The sequence below is a fragment of the Lycium ferocissimum genome, chromosome 1, assembly GCF_029784015.1.
Source record: "Lycium ferocissimum isolate CSIRO_LF1 chromosome 1, AGI_CSIRO_Lferr_CH_V1, whole genome shotgun sequence".
In the NCBI taxonomy this organism is placed as follows: domain Eukaryota; kingdom Viridiplantae; phylum Streptophyta; class Magnoliopsida; order Solanales; family Solanaceae; genus Lycium; species Lycium ferocissimum.
In genome coordinates, this window is record NC_081342.1 from 700,607 (window position 1) to 718,141 (window position 17,535).

Below are 17,535 nucleotides of genomic sequence, written 5' to 3' on the forward strand. Positions count from 1 at the left end.
GTGAAGGAACAAACTTAAACGTGAAGAGAAAGATATACAGTGTTTTGAGTCGCTCTCTGCTTTTATTTATTAGGTATTTTTCATGCAAATTTAATATTCCGTTACAATATAGTATTAAATTATTTGTTATTTTATTTCAAAATCAGTATTAACTGCTGCTATTATTGTTCTTATATCATAATAACAATGAGTGTTCGTGCAAGCTTAATGAAGTAACAAATAATTAAATATTGGGAAAATGATGAAGTTGATGAAATAATTTCAAATCTGAAAAAGAAAAAAAAAAAAAAAAAAAAAACCCATGCACCCACGTCTGAAGGTGGTAATAGCCGGAACTATTGAAATTTGGACCAACTCCATAAGGAAACATAAGAAAGCAAGTGGAGGAACAAACTTAAACGTGAAGAGAAAGATATAGAATGTTTTGAGTAGCTCTCTGCTTTTATTTAGTAGGCGTTTTTCATGCAAATTTAATATTCCGTTGCAATATATTAAATTTTATGTTGTTTTATTTCAAAATCAGTATTAACTGCTGCTATTATTGTTCTTATCATAACAATAATTAGTGTTCGTGCAAGTTTGATGAAGTAACAAATGATTACATATTGGGAAAATGATGAAGTTGATGAAATAAATTTCAAATCTGGAAAAGGGAAGAAAACTAATGCACCCTCATATGAGAAAAATAACTACAAGTAAATCTGCTTGGTCCGAACGAGCTGAACTATCTAGTGTTTTTTTCAGAATTCCATTCGAACATGAATATATAGACAAACATTTGGTGAAAAACATAATGAAGATCTAAAATCATGTCAAAACAAAAAGAATATTGTGTAACATTACAATCAGTTGTTTCAACGAGGCACAATATATTGAGCTTAAATTTGAAATTCTCTAGAATTTGACTCTTTCTTATCTTAGATTTCTACTCCAAATTTGTCATGTGTTCTTGATGCATCTCTTGCTTCCTGCGTTGAATGGCTTTTGCATATTTGATCTCCATGTTTGTGTTGTCCACGTCATCACGTGCAGGCTGCGCACATCAACCAACTCAATGGGCACAGTCTCACACTCATCGCAGGATTTAATGACAAGGTACTAATGTTTCTGAAATTGAAGATTTACAACCTTCCAAGATTTGAGGTCTGCCTTCCAACCCACAGTACCTTGAGTTGGTTAAAATCTCCGTATCGCAGTCTATTCGCCCGAGTCTAAGCTGACCTCGTATGTGGATAAGTTAAATTCTTCAGTTTGCATAGAGAGCCGAAGAATTATAGAGGAAGATGAAGAAACTTTCCTCAGAGAGCCAATATCAGTCAACAACTTCAAATGTTTCAACCACTTTAGATTTTCAAAGTTGTTGAACTCACCCTCGTTAGTCTTAAAAAAAAAAATCAATCATTTTTTCCTTGAATACTCACTTTTTCGAGATTACAAGCCCTTGCAAGCACATCTTTCCCACAACTTCTGGATGCAACCTTAGGAAGAGTTTGTATGCGTGAAGGTTTACCTGTTTGGGTAGCAGGGCCAGAGCCTTCAATGAAATTAGAATAAATCATGAAAAAACAGAGTTCAAATCATTACAACAACAAAAAAGTAAGATGATTTCTTTCTATTTGTTTTAAATCGTGGTAGACAAAATTATCTAGCAGTGCTCCTCTTATGTATCTTGCAAGCAAAAGATTTCATTATTAACAAGTTCGTTTTCCATTATTCTACTTAAGCCTCCCAGGAAAGAAAAGATAGAGAGTCACAATTTCAACGTTCATTCTATAGTGCAATTTTGAGCTTTATATGGAGCAACCACATAAATTATGTTCGCAATATCATTATACTAGCAAAGATCACGATGATATCATTAGTATGAAAGCAACATCTCTTTCAGCACTTTAAGACTAGGATTTGGGCAGATTGAAGTGATTTCTAGTATTGAGGTCGCTTAGTCTAGATCGGGTATTGTTATTTCACAATGAGTATGCTTTAGACATTCTTGAGGAGATGAGAATGATGAGTTGTAAACCTATTAACACTCCTATGGATATCTTTAAGCTACTGCCAAGATATTGTGGTTTTGTGTGTGTGTGTTTTTTGGGATTGGGGTGGGGGGGGGGGGGGGGGGGGGGGGTGGTGGTGTGTTGGGAAATCAAACAACAAACGTGTTAAAATGAGAATGCAAGAAATTAGAGATGAGAATAGAAGAAAGAAGGGATTCAAATCAAGCAAATGATCACAATCCAAGCCACGTGATCTTTTCTTATTCACTTGTGCTGGTGGTAGAGAGGTCGGCGCCTGTGTTCTGGCTCTGGGGGTGGATCCATCCTTTCTCAATTATGACGTACTCGGTTAGGTTGCCATCTAGTTCTCGGTCTTCCCCTTCGACTGAACGACGGAATTCTTTTACCACGCTCTAATGACTTAGGGAGATGAGAAGGATGGTGTGACAAGCTTTGGTGAAAAGCTCTTATCTTAAGAGGAAAAGCTAAGTGTGCGCACATCAGAAAAGAGAGTACCCCTTTAATTACAAGACAGGCCCCCCGCGTCCTTTATTAAGAGATGGAGCAATCGTCACTCGACAGCTCAAAGTTGACCGGTACAACCCGCGTGCTTGCCTTCTTCTCTTATGATTTATCAAGTTACAGGGGGAGACCAAAAAGAGGAGAGTAGATTGGTTGGTTTTTCCAGTCAAGTATAGTTGATAATCTCATTTTCAAATATGAATTTGAATAGATTCTTTTTATTATTCTAAATATAGCTCTTGTATCTTCCACCTTATCTCCACAGCTTTGGGCGAGGGAGATGAGACTTGAACTCATGCATGAATTACCAACTTGGATAAATTCAAAGAGAGGTTCAATTGAAGAGATTAAATCCTACACTCACTAGGAGCACTACGCTATCTCTACAACCTAGATACTATAGAATCACTCTCATTCAATACAACAACAACCCAGTGAAATCCCACACCGTGGGGTCTGGGAAGGGTAGAGTGTATGCAGACCTGACTCCTACCAAGATAGGATGGCTGTTTCCGAAAGACCCTCGGCTCAATAGAAAGCATAAAAGAGGTCAGATAAGGCCAAGAAAATTCAAAGCGATATGGAAATGAAAATAACGAAAGCGACTAAGCCATGATGAAGCAATTTGCAAAGAGGCGAAGGGCTATCACGGATAAAATAAGATAATCAAAGTACGGAATAACAGAGTAGCAGAAATCAAAGCATAAGAACTTATATCGCAATAATGTGACTACTAATATGAAAGGATAAACGATACTATCTACTAGCCTTCTACCCTAATCTGAGTCCTCCATACCCTCCTATCTAAGGTCGTGTCCTCGGTAAGTCAGAATCGCGCCGGTCCCGTCTTCAATCACCTCTCCCCAATACTTCTTCGCCCACCCCTACCTCTCTTCTCGAAACCATCCATGGCCAACTTCTCACACCTCCCACATTGGGGACATCTGTGTCTCTCCTCTTCACATGTCCAAACCATCTCGGTCTCGCTTCCGTATCTTGTCTTCCACCGAGGCCACTCCCACCTTGTCCCGGATAGCCTCATTCCTAGTCTGTCATTCTTGGTGTGTCTACACATCCATCTCAACATTCTCATCTCGGCAACTTTCATCTTTTGAACGTGAGAGATCTTAATTGGCCAACACTCCGCCCCATACAACATAGTCGGTCTAACCACCACTTTGTAGAACTTGCCCTTAAGTTGTGGTGGCACCTTCTTATCACATAGCACTCCGAAAGCGAGCCTCCATTTCATTCACCCTGCCCCAATACGATGTGTGACATCATCGTCAATCTCCCCACTGCCTTGCATAATAGACCCAAGATACTTGAAATTACTTTTCTTCTGGATGACCTGGGTACCAAGCCTCACTTCCACGCTAGCCTCTTAAGGTGCTTCACCGAACTTGCGCTCCAAATACTCGTCTCGTCCTACTCGCCCGAACCTTTGAACTCCGCAGTTTGTCGCCAATCCTCCCGCCTGCGTTAACTCCGCTACGAGTCTCGTCGATCGGGACTATGTCATCCGCGAAAAGCATACACCATGGCACCTCGCCTTGAATATGCCGCGTCGGTTCATCCATCACCAAGGCAAAAACGGACTAAGAGCGATCCTTGATGCAACCCCATACATTGGGAAGTGCTGCGAGTCTCCTCTCTTGTCCTTACCCTCGGTCTTCGTTCCCTCATACATGTCCTTGATCACCCAATGTACGCCACGGTACACCTTTTGCCTCCAAGCATCTCCGTAGATCTCTTGGACTTTGTCATAAGCCTTTTCTAGGTCGATGAATACCATGTGTAAGTCCCTCTTCCTCCCTATCTTGCTCACCTCCGCCCTTACAAGATGGATGGCTTCGTAGTTGAGCGTCCCGCACGAATCCAAACCGGTTCTCGAAATAGATACGCCCTCCTCACCCTCATCTCCACCACCCTTTCCCACACGCTTTCATAGTATGGCTTAACGAACGATACATCTATAGTTGTTGCAACTCGGATATCGCCTTGTTCTTGTATGTAGGGATCATTACACTCGACCTCCATTCTTCGGCATCATTGCCGTCTTAAAGATGACATTAAACAACCTAGTCAGCCACTCCAAACCTGCCGAGCCCGCAATCTTCCAAAACTCTCCAGGAATCTCGTTTGGTCCGATCGCTCTTCCCTTGCGCATCCTACGAACAGCACCTCTAACCTCCTCAACCTTAATACTCCTGCAATACCCAAAATTGCGAAGCCTCCTTGTATGTTCTAAATCTCCCAACACAATGTCCCTGTCCCATTCTTCATTCAAGAGTTTGTGAAAATATGACTGCCATCTCCGTCTAATGTGGGCCTCTTCCGCCAATACTTTGCCATGCTCGTCCTTGATGCACTTCACTTGATCCACATCACAAAGACTCTCATTCAATATTCATCAAAAACTACATAATGAAACAACAAAGATAGTATTTATACTACTTTAAGCTAAGAAGACTAATAAGGCTATTACCTTAATGAAAAAGGGCCTTCGTTAGTCTTCTTCTTGGATGATGCCTTGGATTTAAAAGATAGCCTCTTTGCATGAATAGCCACCCTCTCTTTGCGTAAATAGCACAAGTCGACTCGTATCGTCCAGGCTATCTCCCATAGCTTGATCCGTGAGTACTCGATGGTCTTTCAAAGGCTTCCATGCTATCCCTATAACATGATCATCCTCACACATGGCTTTCCAATGGCCTTTAAAGGCTCACACTTTATCATCAATGAGTGTGTAGCGTGAAGATACACACTTGAGACTGAAGCTCCTCAAATATGGTGCAAATGCTCCATGGACCATCATTTGGTTTGAGGCAAAGCTCTATCACGAATCTTAGCCCTCATAATATCAGGTAAGCTGAATTACCTCATAGTGACTAGACTTAACATTTCCCTTCGTATAAGTATTGTAGGTCAATCTATTGACCCTTCATGTAATAGTCATTAGGATTTGGGATATGACCCTCCATGAATATTAATGCATCTAACACCAGCTTAACGGGGAGTGTTAGAATATTAATGTATATAGTATCCCCCAAGATAAAGTATTACCATGTATTGTGTAGAATATAACTATAAATTGAGCTAAGTGTAATACTGCAAATACGCATCTTAATAATATATTTTCTCGCGTCTTTTCTTCTCACAAAAGGGTCTACTCCAACTAAGCCAAGAAGCTCACTAACATTCAACGAGAAGCAACGCATGCGAGCACGAGAGGCACGTTATATTAGAGAAGTCGCAAACTATTCCATGCATGTTTACTTGTGGCTACTCAAATGAGAATGTGACTTCTTGGGATTTGTTCTTGGAATATCGAGAGCCTCAAGTCATGCTAATTGAAGAGTTGCGGTCACAAAGCACAATACACCTCGAGAATCACTCACAAGCATCGAAAAATATCATGGTAACGAGATTCTTGTAGACATTGCTGATAAAATTTACGTTGAGTAAATTTTCACCAAAGTTTTAATTATGTGCAATATAGGAGAGGGCAAAAAAAAGTGAATGCGTGAAAAAATTGTCTTACTCTACAATCTCCTTTTATTATACTTCTCAATGTATTTAGTGACATTATTGATGTGAGAAACTTAAAGACATTTTTTTTCAATTCAATAAACTACATTAAGGCCCTGTTTGTCCATAGATACCAAAAAAAAAAAAAATTCACTTTTTTTTGGAATGTTGGAGTTAGAGTTATGTTTGGCCATACTTTTTGAAATTGTAGTTTTTGGTGAAATGTAGTTGTAAAAAAGTGAAAAAAAAGGTAAAAAAAATTTGAAAAACAAGTTTTTTGAGTTTTTGGTATTCCGGAATACAACTTCAAGTTGTATTCGGAATTTTCATGGCCAAAGGCTGATTCCGGAAAAAAGTGGAAAAAAAATCCGGAATAAAGTGAATAATTCTTATGGCCAAACGGGGGCTAAGATTGAATAGTTGCACTGCAAGTTTAGTCAACATGATAAGAGAGAAATTGCGATGAGACTAGACGAGATTGTTGTGCCAAAATGCAAACAATTTACATATACAGATTCGTAGTTCCGACATAATGGAATGCCAGATGATGATGGAACTTAGAATTAAAATCAGATGGTCGAAATGGTATATTGCTACCAGGGTGTTAAGAGATAGGATACCTACCAAAGTGAAACAAATTCCACAAACAATTATAAGACCAACAATGTTATACATGAGTGAATGGTGGGCCACTAAATTCCAACCTATCCACAAGATGAGTGTTGTAAAGATGTGGATGCTATGATGGATGTGTGGTCATACAGATAAAATAAGATTAAAAGTGACCACATTTGTTAGAAGGTGCAAGTAGTACACATTGGAGATAAAATGAGAAAAGGTCGCTTAAGGAGGTTTGGTCATATCCCGTGTCAACCAACAAATGCACCGGTCCGCAGGTGTGAAATTATGGTGAGTGAAGGTGTTAAAAGGGACAAGGTAGACCTGAAATTACACGGAAGAAAGTTATTTCTTGGAATCTTTTTTTTTTTTCTTTTTGATTTTCCAAAAACCTATAATTTCTTGGAATCTACCACTGACTTAGCTAAAGATACGACAAAAAAGATCCATATAAGTAACATGGAGCGGGATGGATGAAATGGAAGCTCGCATCAGGTGCCTTATGCGATAAGAATGTGCCGCCTATACTTAAGGGAAAGTTCTACAAAGTGGTGGTTAGACCAACTATGTTGTATGGGACGGAGTGTTGGGCAGTTAAGAAAGCTAATGTCCAGAACATGAAGGTAGCAGAGATGCGGAGGCTAAGATGGATGTGCGTGCATACCAAGAGATATGATTCGGAATGTAGTGATTCGGGACAAGGTGAGTATGGCCCCGTGGTGGACAAGATAGGGGAAGGAAGGTTGAGATGGTTCAGCCATATACAGAGGAGATGCGCAGATGCACCAGTGAGGAGTGTGAGAGGCTAGTGGTGGGCCTGAAGAGAGGAAGGGGTAGACCAAAGAAGTCATGGGGAAAGGTGATTCGGTAGGATATGGCGCAACTTCAGCTTACTGAGGACAGGACCCTTGATAGGAGGGTGCGAAGGTCGAATATCAGGGTAGAGGGTTAGTAGGTGGTCGCGAGGATTTTTTTCCGTACTAGGAGCATTATTATCTTTGTTCATTCACTTAATTATTTCCGTACTAAGAGCATTATTTCTGCCAATTATTATTGTTATCTTAGCACTTTCTCTTAAGCTGCGGGTCTATCGGAAACAGCCTCCCTACCTCGCGGACACTCTACCCTCCCCAAACACCACCTGGTGGGATTGGGATTATACTGGGTATGTTGTTGTTTGATAACATCTACTACTTGGGTTTAGTCTTTGTTACTACGTTAATTTTCAACCTAGTGCTTATATAGGAGTTATACGTCTGTAAAAATTCAAATAACTTTAAATATTGTCATTATTTTATATACATTTAACTTATTATTTACTTTTATTTTAATTTGGTATGATGAGACCTGACTTGAGCTTAAATGGAGAAATTTGGTCAGTGAGGATTCACATAGCCAACTCCAACTTTTTTAAGTTATTGATGAGGATTAGTTATTGTTGTTGATTACAATTTAAATAAGCTACTTATAGACTTTTCAATATTATATGAATGTCTAAACGATTTACATAATTTATCAACACTAAATTTCAACAAGAGTTCAATAGATGAATACATTATGCAATAGTGTGATGATTCACCTGAGCATACGAACAGATCTGAGACACCCATGCTACAGTCAGTGGTTCAGATTCACCCAGTGGCTTTAAACATGGATGTTCTTGAGGCTGCATTTGGAGTTTGATCCCAATCAGAAAAGATAACGATATAAATATGCGATGAGAGCAAATCAAAACCCAACTAAAAATTTAGATAACAGAGGATGCAGCCACTAAAATTTGTTGCGAATAATAACTATGGGAAGTTCAGTTGCTATGTGTTTAATCATCCAGTCAAAACTTGCGAATACAGAAACTAATACATCTCCTAGTAACTTGAGAACTGACCCAGAAAATCAAATTACTTTAACAAGATTGAGCTTTAGGAAAAGATGAAAACTGCGCCGATGGAAAGATTAGACCATATGTGAACATAATAGAGAAGTCGTAAAAGGGAACATGCTCAGAAATACATTACTTCTCCCATTTAAAATAGAATATAAAGATTCCAACTAACTTCCATTACAGAGATGAGAAGGCCAGAACTAATTTTGAATTTCTTCTGAGCGTTGGGATGTATTAAAGTGGAATTGAGTAGTTCAAATCTTGTAGCACATGCGATTGAGAATTAACTGAACAATAGCAATGTAAAATAACTCATGTTTAGTTCTGTAGTACTGAACTCCATGGCAGGCCCACTGAAGAGCAGAATCATAGTACACGAAGCAAAGAATTTTCATGTTCATACCATCTGCCAAACTAATGAAGGAAAGCAGAAGCATAGCTTTTGAGGGGGAGGAGTTGGAATGAAGATAAAAAATCATTAGCAACATCAACAGTCTACATAAAAGTAATAGTGCAGAAACATGGTGGAAAATTCAATTAGATCATTGACTTGTGAAGATACTCCTTCAACATTTACATAGAAGTCCAAACATGCCCAGTGAAGTCTTATCTAGGATATATAAGATCACCTGTGCTCTTTTACTTTTATGCACTTCATGAAAAATAAAAGAATTGTGAAATTTAAAACCTCTCTTGCAAGTAAGTTTTTGATACTCCACTCTAAACCATCGATCAGCATTTCATGATTTTTGTGATCTTGTTATATCACTAAAATTTATCATCCATTCTTCCATCTCCCAGTCCGGCTCCTGCTCCATCTAAAGTCATGACACCAAGAAGATATAGTCTTCAATTAAAAAAGGAAGGTCGCAAAATACAGCCTTTTAAATGACATGAAGCAAGACAAGATATACAGATGGCAGTTTCCATACTACATAGAAACAACAAATCCAGTTTCTGAAGATTGGTCTGCTCCGTCAAAGAAATGGACAGGCCTACAAGCAAGTGTGACATCCAGATCGACAATATAACAGTGCCATGGTAAAAGGACTTTATATCAAGCACATACACTTTATATAGATATATTTTAATATGTCAATGTACTATCAAGTTATCACTATATGTATGCTTGGTTGCTTCAACGAAATAGAAAATGGAGTTTTCATTAACCTCTTCAAATTCTCCAACATTTTAGCTTGTATTTGTTCTTTCATACTTAATAATCTTATATGAAGTTAAACCTCTTATGGGAAAAAAGCCCCCTTGGAATCAGGTTGATCAGACAAACAAAATGAAGTACAATACACCCATCCAAAAATTGTTGGAGAAATGTACCCAAAACATGAAATATTTGATAAAATTGAATGACGCAAATATGATAAAATTTTGGAAGAATTAGTGCTTCACAAAGGGGTAGCATTCTGTTTATTATGATTGAGTAAAATGAAACAAAACAACAAAGTTTGTTCAACGTTTGAAATAAAACTGAAGGAACCACCTACCAAAACTAAATGAATTTGGTACAACAAATATGACTAGAAACCAAAACAAATGCCAACAGAATCTCAGTACACCAATTCCAGTTTTCAGCTGAAATGAATGGATGCAATCCCAACACCTAGGAGGTCTTTTTAGACCTAATACTTCACTGATTTTCTTCATTACACAGTAGATTTGAAATAAAGTAGTCTACATGCATGTGCAAAGGAATAGTGTTTTCGGTACTACCTCAACACCTTATCTCGAATCTTAGACCACTTCACATCATCGAACTGTTGTGCCTTAATCTGCTCTAAAAGAGATGACCTCGCCTCAACAGTAGAAACTCATTTTCTAGTCTAACACAGATGATCATAGTATTTTATCAACATTTGTAAGTGCGGATGTGAGCTGGAGATCAAAGTTGGTAAGGGTAATGTTCAACCAAATAAGAGAAGCAACACGAAAGATGTTGAAGGTTGTCATTCGGGAAGAGGAGAGGTGAGGGGCAAAGCCCTGAGGTTCACCTTAACTTTCTTTTTTTTTTTGATTAAGCACCGGGTGTCCGAGTCTCTTTGAGCCAGTATACAAAGCCCTGGACTCCACTGGTTCACCTTAACTTTCTTCCAGAAGTGCTGAAGCGAGATCAAGAGAGAGGTGAATTCATATGATGCATTTCAGAAAACCGAGCAAGTTTGAAATAAAGCTTCAGCGCATCTTTCATAGTTGTTGTGCCAGAGAGGAATTTAGCAATGAACATCAAGGACTATAGACCTATTACTTCAATGAGTAAGTAACTTTTTAATATTAAGTACGATTAATTTGAAGGCAAGTTATACAATTAATGAGACCGTGACGAGCATCGGGGCCCACATAAGGGTGGCAACGTCATTGGGCATTGAGTACACAATTATCTTACAAGTTGGAAGAGATTCAGGATAGTAGAAGCTAACCAAAGGATGAAATTGAACCAGAACAGAAGATAAAATGTTCCTAGGTATTGGCCCCTGAAAGTGCGTCCCTCAGGGCGTCCAAAAATGCTTAGAGGGATGAAGCAGACACTCCCCATTGCATCCACCTCAGCGTCCTAGCCTGGAGGGAGGAACCAAGCAAGGACGTGAAGCATCCGAGGAGGTGTTCCTAAGGATTTTCGCCCAGGCCTAGCAAGCTCATCAGGACGCGAAGTATCCAATCCAGCTTCCATCAATTCAGTGACGAGAGAGAAAAGACATCCCCTTCAAGTAAAATTTTAGAACCATTAAAGAGGAACTCAAGCATCATTTCAAACCCATTATCAAGGTGAATTTTCTGAGAGGATTCTCGACGTACATCTACAAGATAATCTCTGAGATGACTTTTAACAGATTAAAGAAGGTGCTAGATGAGACAGATTAAAGAAGGTGCTAGATGGAAAGTAGGCAGATTTTAGACGTAGCTTTGGTTGCAAATGAAGTGGCTGATGCTAAAATGAAGAACGGAGAGTGAATAATCTTGTGCAAGTATGATCACAAGAAAGCATGTAATAGAAAGTGGGAGTTTCTAGACCTCATTATGATTAAGACTGGGCCTTGGTCATAAATGGAGCACGTGAATCAAGTTCTGCATTTCTGCAGTCAAATATTCAGTGACAGTGAAAGGAACCCCATATGGATTTGTTGGTAGTTCCAGAGATTTAAGACATAAGGACCTACTATCTCATGTGCTATTCATTTTGGTAATGAACGGCGAACGCACATCGTAAATGATGAACAGAGTTGTGACATGAGACACGTCATGGTTGCTTTTTAGCTATGGCCCATGAACCCTTGGTGAACCTCCCAAAGATAGTGCTATGGAGGGCCCGTGGCCACGTCCTCTCCAAGTGACAAGTGTGCCCATGCCTATGTCACCTCACAAGTAGCAAGCGCCTTCCTTCTTTGTTCTTTTTTTATTCTCTATCTCTTTCGGTTTGTGTTATACTTGTGCACCTGTGCCCCGGCTGTATTAGATAGTGCTATGGAGGGCCCGTGTTAATAAAGTCATCATTTCATCGCATAAAGCAAAAAAGCAACACGAAGCGAAGAGTTATGCTTCACGGGTGAAGTGCGCTTCAGACAATGATAAGCAAAGTGATCCACAAGAAGTCTGATTCTTTAAATTCAACTATGATAAGTTGGATCAATAGTTATATTGTTGTACACTGGTTAGTAAAGTTAGTTATTATAATTACAATTTGATGATCATAGAACTAAATTCATATATATTTTTTAATTTTTCATAAATTGTGTGCTTCTTTACAAAGAATCATGCGCTTCACTTTTCGCTTCAAGCCCCGTGGAATTTGTTGCTTTTTTGTGCTAATCGCTTTTACAAGTGCCGCACCGAATCAACCTGTCTTTTATGACTCCGACTTGCCATTATACTAAACAAGTTGGTTGGAGTTCCCTGTATAGATCATAAGTCCCATTGCAATGTAAATATAGATTACTTTACCACATGTATTTACATTATGTCTTTCTAGCTTGTTTATGACACTTCTTGTAACTTGCGTTTATTTTTTCAAAACATAAATAAATGAAGGTGGTCAAGTAATCGAAGTTTTCACCTCTCATTTAAATCTACTATCCATACTCAAGATTCTCGTATATTCGAGTCAAAGAACAAGAATCTCAGCTCGAATTTCGAAAAGGAGCAGCATACAACCAATTTTAAAACAACCCTAAAGCTTCTTCGATCGAGGATTTTCATATGAAATTTTTGATCACGTTGTGTAATAAATGATACTCCTAAGTATGTGTAACGTTCAATAGTCTCGATTTTCATATCTCATTGATTTTCTCCCTTTTTTCCGGCCTTTGGTGACTCGCAGTAATGCACAAATTAGTTAATTAACTATTTACTTAATTATTTTTTAATTTTATATTATTTATTCACTTGTTAATTAGAGGATTAATAGTTAATTGTAAATTATTTATTTGTTGTTACGTCTTTTAATTTTTAGTTAGTTAAAGTTAATGTTTATGTGTTACTTATTAATTTGTAAATATTCATTTGGTTAACTTATTATTTAGCTAATTGTTAATTAAGGGACAATTATAGTTAATTGCAAATTATTATTTGTTTTTAAGTTTTTCAATTTTTAGTTAATGATTATGTATGAATGTATTTGTTAAGTTTTAATTATCTATTTACTTAATTGTTATTTAGCTAATTGTTGATTAGTTAATTGTGAATAAGTTAATTTTTCTTGTATTAATTTGTTAATCCTTAATTAGTTTAACACATCTCATGTATGTATAAATTCTGAACTTACTTATATATATAATTCCTTTAAAAGGACTTGAAAAACAAGGGTAAATATAGCGCGTGAACTATAACTACAAAACATGAATAACGAACGATAAAATTTAAACTAAAACAAAAATTGGATCTTACACCATACTTACAAGGACTTGGGAAAAAGTCTTTCAAAAAAATAAGGATGAGTATATTGGAAAATCAAGACAGAGTTTGAAAATGCTTCTCAAAACAAATAACATAAATTTTACGCTTACAAGAAAATAGTATCATCTACTATACTTACAAAAAAAGACTTGAGAATAGTTTCTTTTGAAAAAAATGAAAATGAGTATCTTGGAATTTCAAGATGTAGTTGAACAAACGAATAACGACCGAAAAATTGGATCATCCACCATATTTACACTAAATATTTGAAAAAGGTCTTTTAAGAAAAAATAGGACAAGTGTCATGGAATTTCAAGATATAGTTTGAAAATATCTAAACATACGAATAATGAAAGATAAATTTGGAACTTTCAAAAAAAATTGCATCAAAGGGCTCCCCGGTGCACAAAGCACCCCGTGTTAGCAGGGTTCGGGGAAGGGCCGAATTACAAAAAAGTTAGATCATCTACAATATTTACAAAAAAAACTTGAATCATTTAAAAAAATAAGGATGACAACCTTCGAATTTCAAGATATAGTTGAAAAAACGAATAACGACCAATAAAAGTCTTTTAAGAAAAAATAGGACAAGTGCCTTGAAATTTCAAGATATAGTTTGAAAATATTTGGAAAAAGATATAATAAATGATAAATTTGAAACTTACATAAAAATTGGATAACTATCATATTTACAAAAAGGACATAAAAAGGTCTTTTTAAAATAATGAGGATGAGTATCTTGGAATTTCAAGATGTTTGTTGGATCATCAACCATACTAAAAAATTAGGACAAGTGTCTTGGAATTTCAAGATATAGCTTGAAAATCCTGGAAAAAACTAATAAGGAACGATACATTTATAATGAATAAAATATTATTGTTTTACGTTGTCTATATAGATACGGTACTACTATGAATCCTTTGTTCACCTTGGGCCCATGATATTTCATGTACTTAGTCTACAGGCCAGCCATAAGCCTAAGCTAAAAGGCGAATGGGGCCAAATTGGCCGATGCATCCACGCCAGATCGATAATAATTGGCAGATTATCTACGCATATTCCACATCCTCACATCGTAGTCTGATTGTGACCAACATTTATCACGTTGTTAGGGTTGGCTGACCATGGTTTGATTAGGCGCTGATCACGGCCTTGCTAGAGCGCTGGAGGACGGAGACACAAAACTCATCCCTGTGTTGGTGAGGCCACCTTCACGCTATAGGACGTGGAGGTAATGTTTGAATTGTCGATACACGGAGATCCAGATCAGTTGCAAGGATTGGCCAGTTGAGCGGCGGGCGAGAGAGATGCTCGAAAGCTCACCAACGAGGCGCGGGAGGACGCAGCTTTCGCATTCGGGAGGGGGTTGTTCTGAGCCGATTGACCTATATATATACATTTGCACATACTTGGAGACGCTACCAAATATTGCGGTGATTGGCCAGCTATCCCGTCTCTATATAAATTGACGATATTCCAGGCCATCTTTCGGATCCTTCGAAAATTCAAGATTAGGGATACGGATCCGGGTAGCCTGCGGGGATTCGAGCTAAAACCTATAATTTTTATGTGCGATTTATAGACCATCTACAAGGAGAAAAGGGTGAATATACAAGGTATTCATTTTCTTTACGTCCGCACATTTTAGTTTTGATTATAAAAATCAATACTATTTCTCTAGCAAAGTGTCCTTGACTCGAAAGGATCCCGAACCCACACCCGTAGCGTGTCGTGTCGTCGCGCGTCTATCGGCGTCTATGTGTGATATCGGTATGGACTTGGGAGGAGAAAGTGCTGCTTTTTCAACAAAATCCCTATTCTCCAGACGAGACGAGCCACAGTTATCCTATGCGAGAAGGTGGACACGGGGATTGGCCAAGCCGAAGAAGCGACATGTCCTTTCTATATACAGAAATCAACTCGATAATATGGAGGTTGACCATGCATATTTTACATTTACCTAATTACTTTAATATTAGGACCCACCTTTTCTTTGTCTAATTACTTGTTTCGTTTTGTAACAGTTTGTATGGATGTCGTCCGCTCCAATCATTGCTACGTCGCCCCCATATTGCCTAGCAGGTCAAGGACGTGTGGATGTCACAGGTCCACTTATATGTATGAAATTGTGGAGGAACACACGACCGGTCAGGTCTTACGATAATTCGGGCGTGCACATCGTGTACGTGATCCTCTTAGCTAGTTGACCACGCACCATGAGCGGGACGCCCGATCGAGAGTTAATGATGAATTTCTGGGTTGGGTGGCAGTGCATGTCTTGAGTTGGGATACTAGGCTCGATAGGATCAAGTAGGCGGCCAAGCATTTAGGCATCATGGTTGATGACGACGACTACATGGTGTGGTATTGCCGTATCACACACACGTTGATTGGCAACCCCATTTGCCCGGTGGGGGGTCATTGAGGATTCGCCGCATCCACATGGCAACACGAGGCGTTTGTAAATCTCATTTTGTATTTAATAATCTTAGTATATAAATTTTGAAGAAAATTATTAATTAATATTTAAACGCATACAGGCCAAGGGGCTACACTACGTGCACCAGAAAGGGTTAGATGCGCAAGTGTTGCAGTAGATGTTAAAGCGCTATTTCATGAGTGAGGTAGTACACTTTCTCAAATCTCAACCAAGATATTGTGGATCGCAAAAGATGGTAGGCGACTTCCATTTAACCCAAAGATACGCACCAGCAGGTGATTACCAGCAAGCACTTGAGGTGCCACCTGCTCGTGCCGGGCGCAGACATGGTGCCGGACGCGAACGTGGAGTCTTGGACGTGGTTGCATACTCGAACACAGTCACCATAGCCTGGTAGATGAAGTTGATGATTTGCCTGCTGCTCACACGAACCCGTCCAATTCAACACGTCTTGCGAATCACTCAACATCAGCATACCTATCGGATCCGTCGACTCTAGCACACCCATTTCTGGATCCACCTCAGCCTTCCTCCCAATCGATCTAATCCCCTTCTGCTCCTTCCAGGACGCCTATAACCTTACGCGTGTTAACATTAATTGGACTTCTTTCAGCATAGATGTTCTTGGACCATCACGTATTGCAAAGGACCGGCCAACGCGAGATGTGCAGGGTCGCAGACCCCTGAGCTTCAATGGTGCAAACGCTTCATAGACTATCTAGTTGAGATGCCGGTTAGTCTTTAATAATTAAGATAATTTTTAATATATGTATTATTTGACAAAAAAAAAAAAAAAGTAGTTATTATTCTATATTTCTTGCATACATTAGGATTCATCGACCGATCAAGACACGGAGTTAGACTTTTAATGATATTTAATTCATTCAATATACGTTCATTTTTAGTTTAACTTAGCATGTTATTTTTAACTTGAATTTTGTAGCTTTCTTAGACACCCCAACCCCCCCCCCCCCCCCCCGGAACCCCCGCCGTGTTGAGACACAAGTTAGATTCATCTGTTCAATACTAGTTTAAATTCAAACTTATTTTTTTAGCAGCTTCATCCATCGGTACATGCAGACTCTTTCTTTAGATTGTCTGATGAGGTCGTTGAACCCGACATATTTCTTGTGACACTAGTCACAGTCTAGCAAAAGGCACATTTCGGCCAATCCAAAGAAGAGGGGAAGGGGACATGATCGGTCCGAGGCTTACAAAGATCCTACCATTAAGAGGAGGCGGGACGAGGATGACCCTAGCCATGGCTATGATAGAGTCAGTGGTGGGGATCGTATGACCCTTAGGCCAGCAACCACGCTAAGGCATAAAGGTTGTTGCAGGCATTGGTTGTACATATGTGACTAATTTGTATATTTAATAATAAATATTATATTATATAAAATAAGAGTGAAAATTCATATGAATATTAGGTAATGTTTTATTTTCCGTTATTTTTACCTACTTGTAGCCATGTGAGACATCCTAACATAAAATTAATAGTAAAAAATAAAAATCGTAATATATTCGAAGAGTGCAAAAATCAAAAAATATGTGTAAAATATGCATTATGCACTTTACAAAAAAAGCGACTAACTGTGGTTAACTTGGGACGTTTGGCAGATTCACAATTAATTATTTAAAACTAC

General features: G+C 38.4%; 1 protein-coding gene across 3 annotated transcripts in view; it reads right to left on the reverse strand.

Moving 5' to 3' along the window:
- Nucleotides 1–908: 908 nt before the first annotated feature.
- Nucleotides 909–17,535, reverse strand: part of LOC132029234 (histone-lysine N-methyltransferase ATX2-like) — a 37,207-nt gene continuing 20,580 nt past the window's right edge. For 2 of the 3 annotated variants that reach the window (XR_009407983.1, XM_059418801.1), the window contains one exon: nucleotides 9,172–9,365. The gene's annotated coding sequence lies outside the window, so the exon portion shown is untranslated. Of the gene's footprint in view, nucleotides 1,511–8,244; nucleotides 8,332–9,171; nucleotides 9,366–17,535 lie in introns of those variants that run through there. The other variant, XR_009408027.1, reaches the window with a different exon arrangement.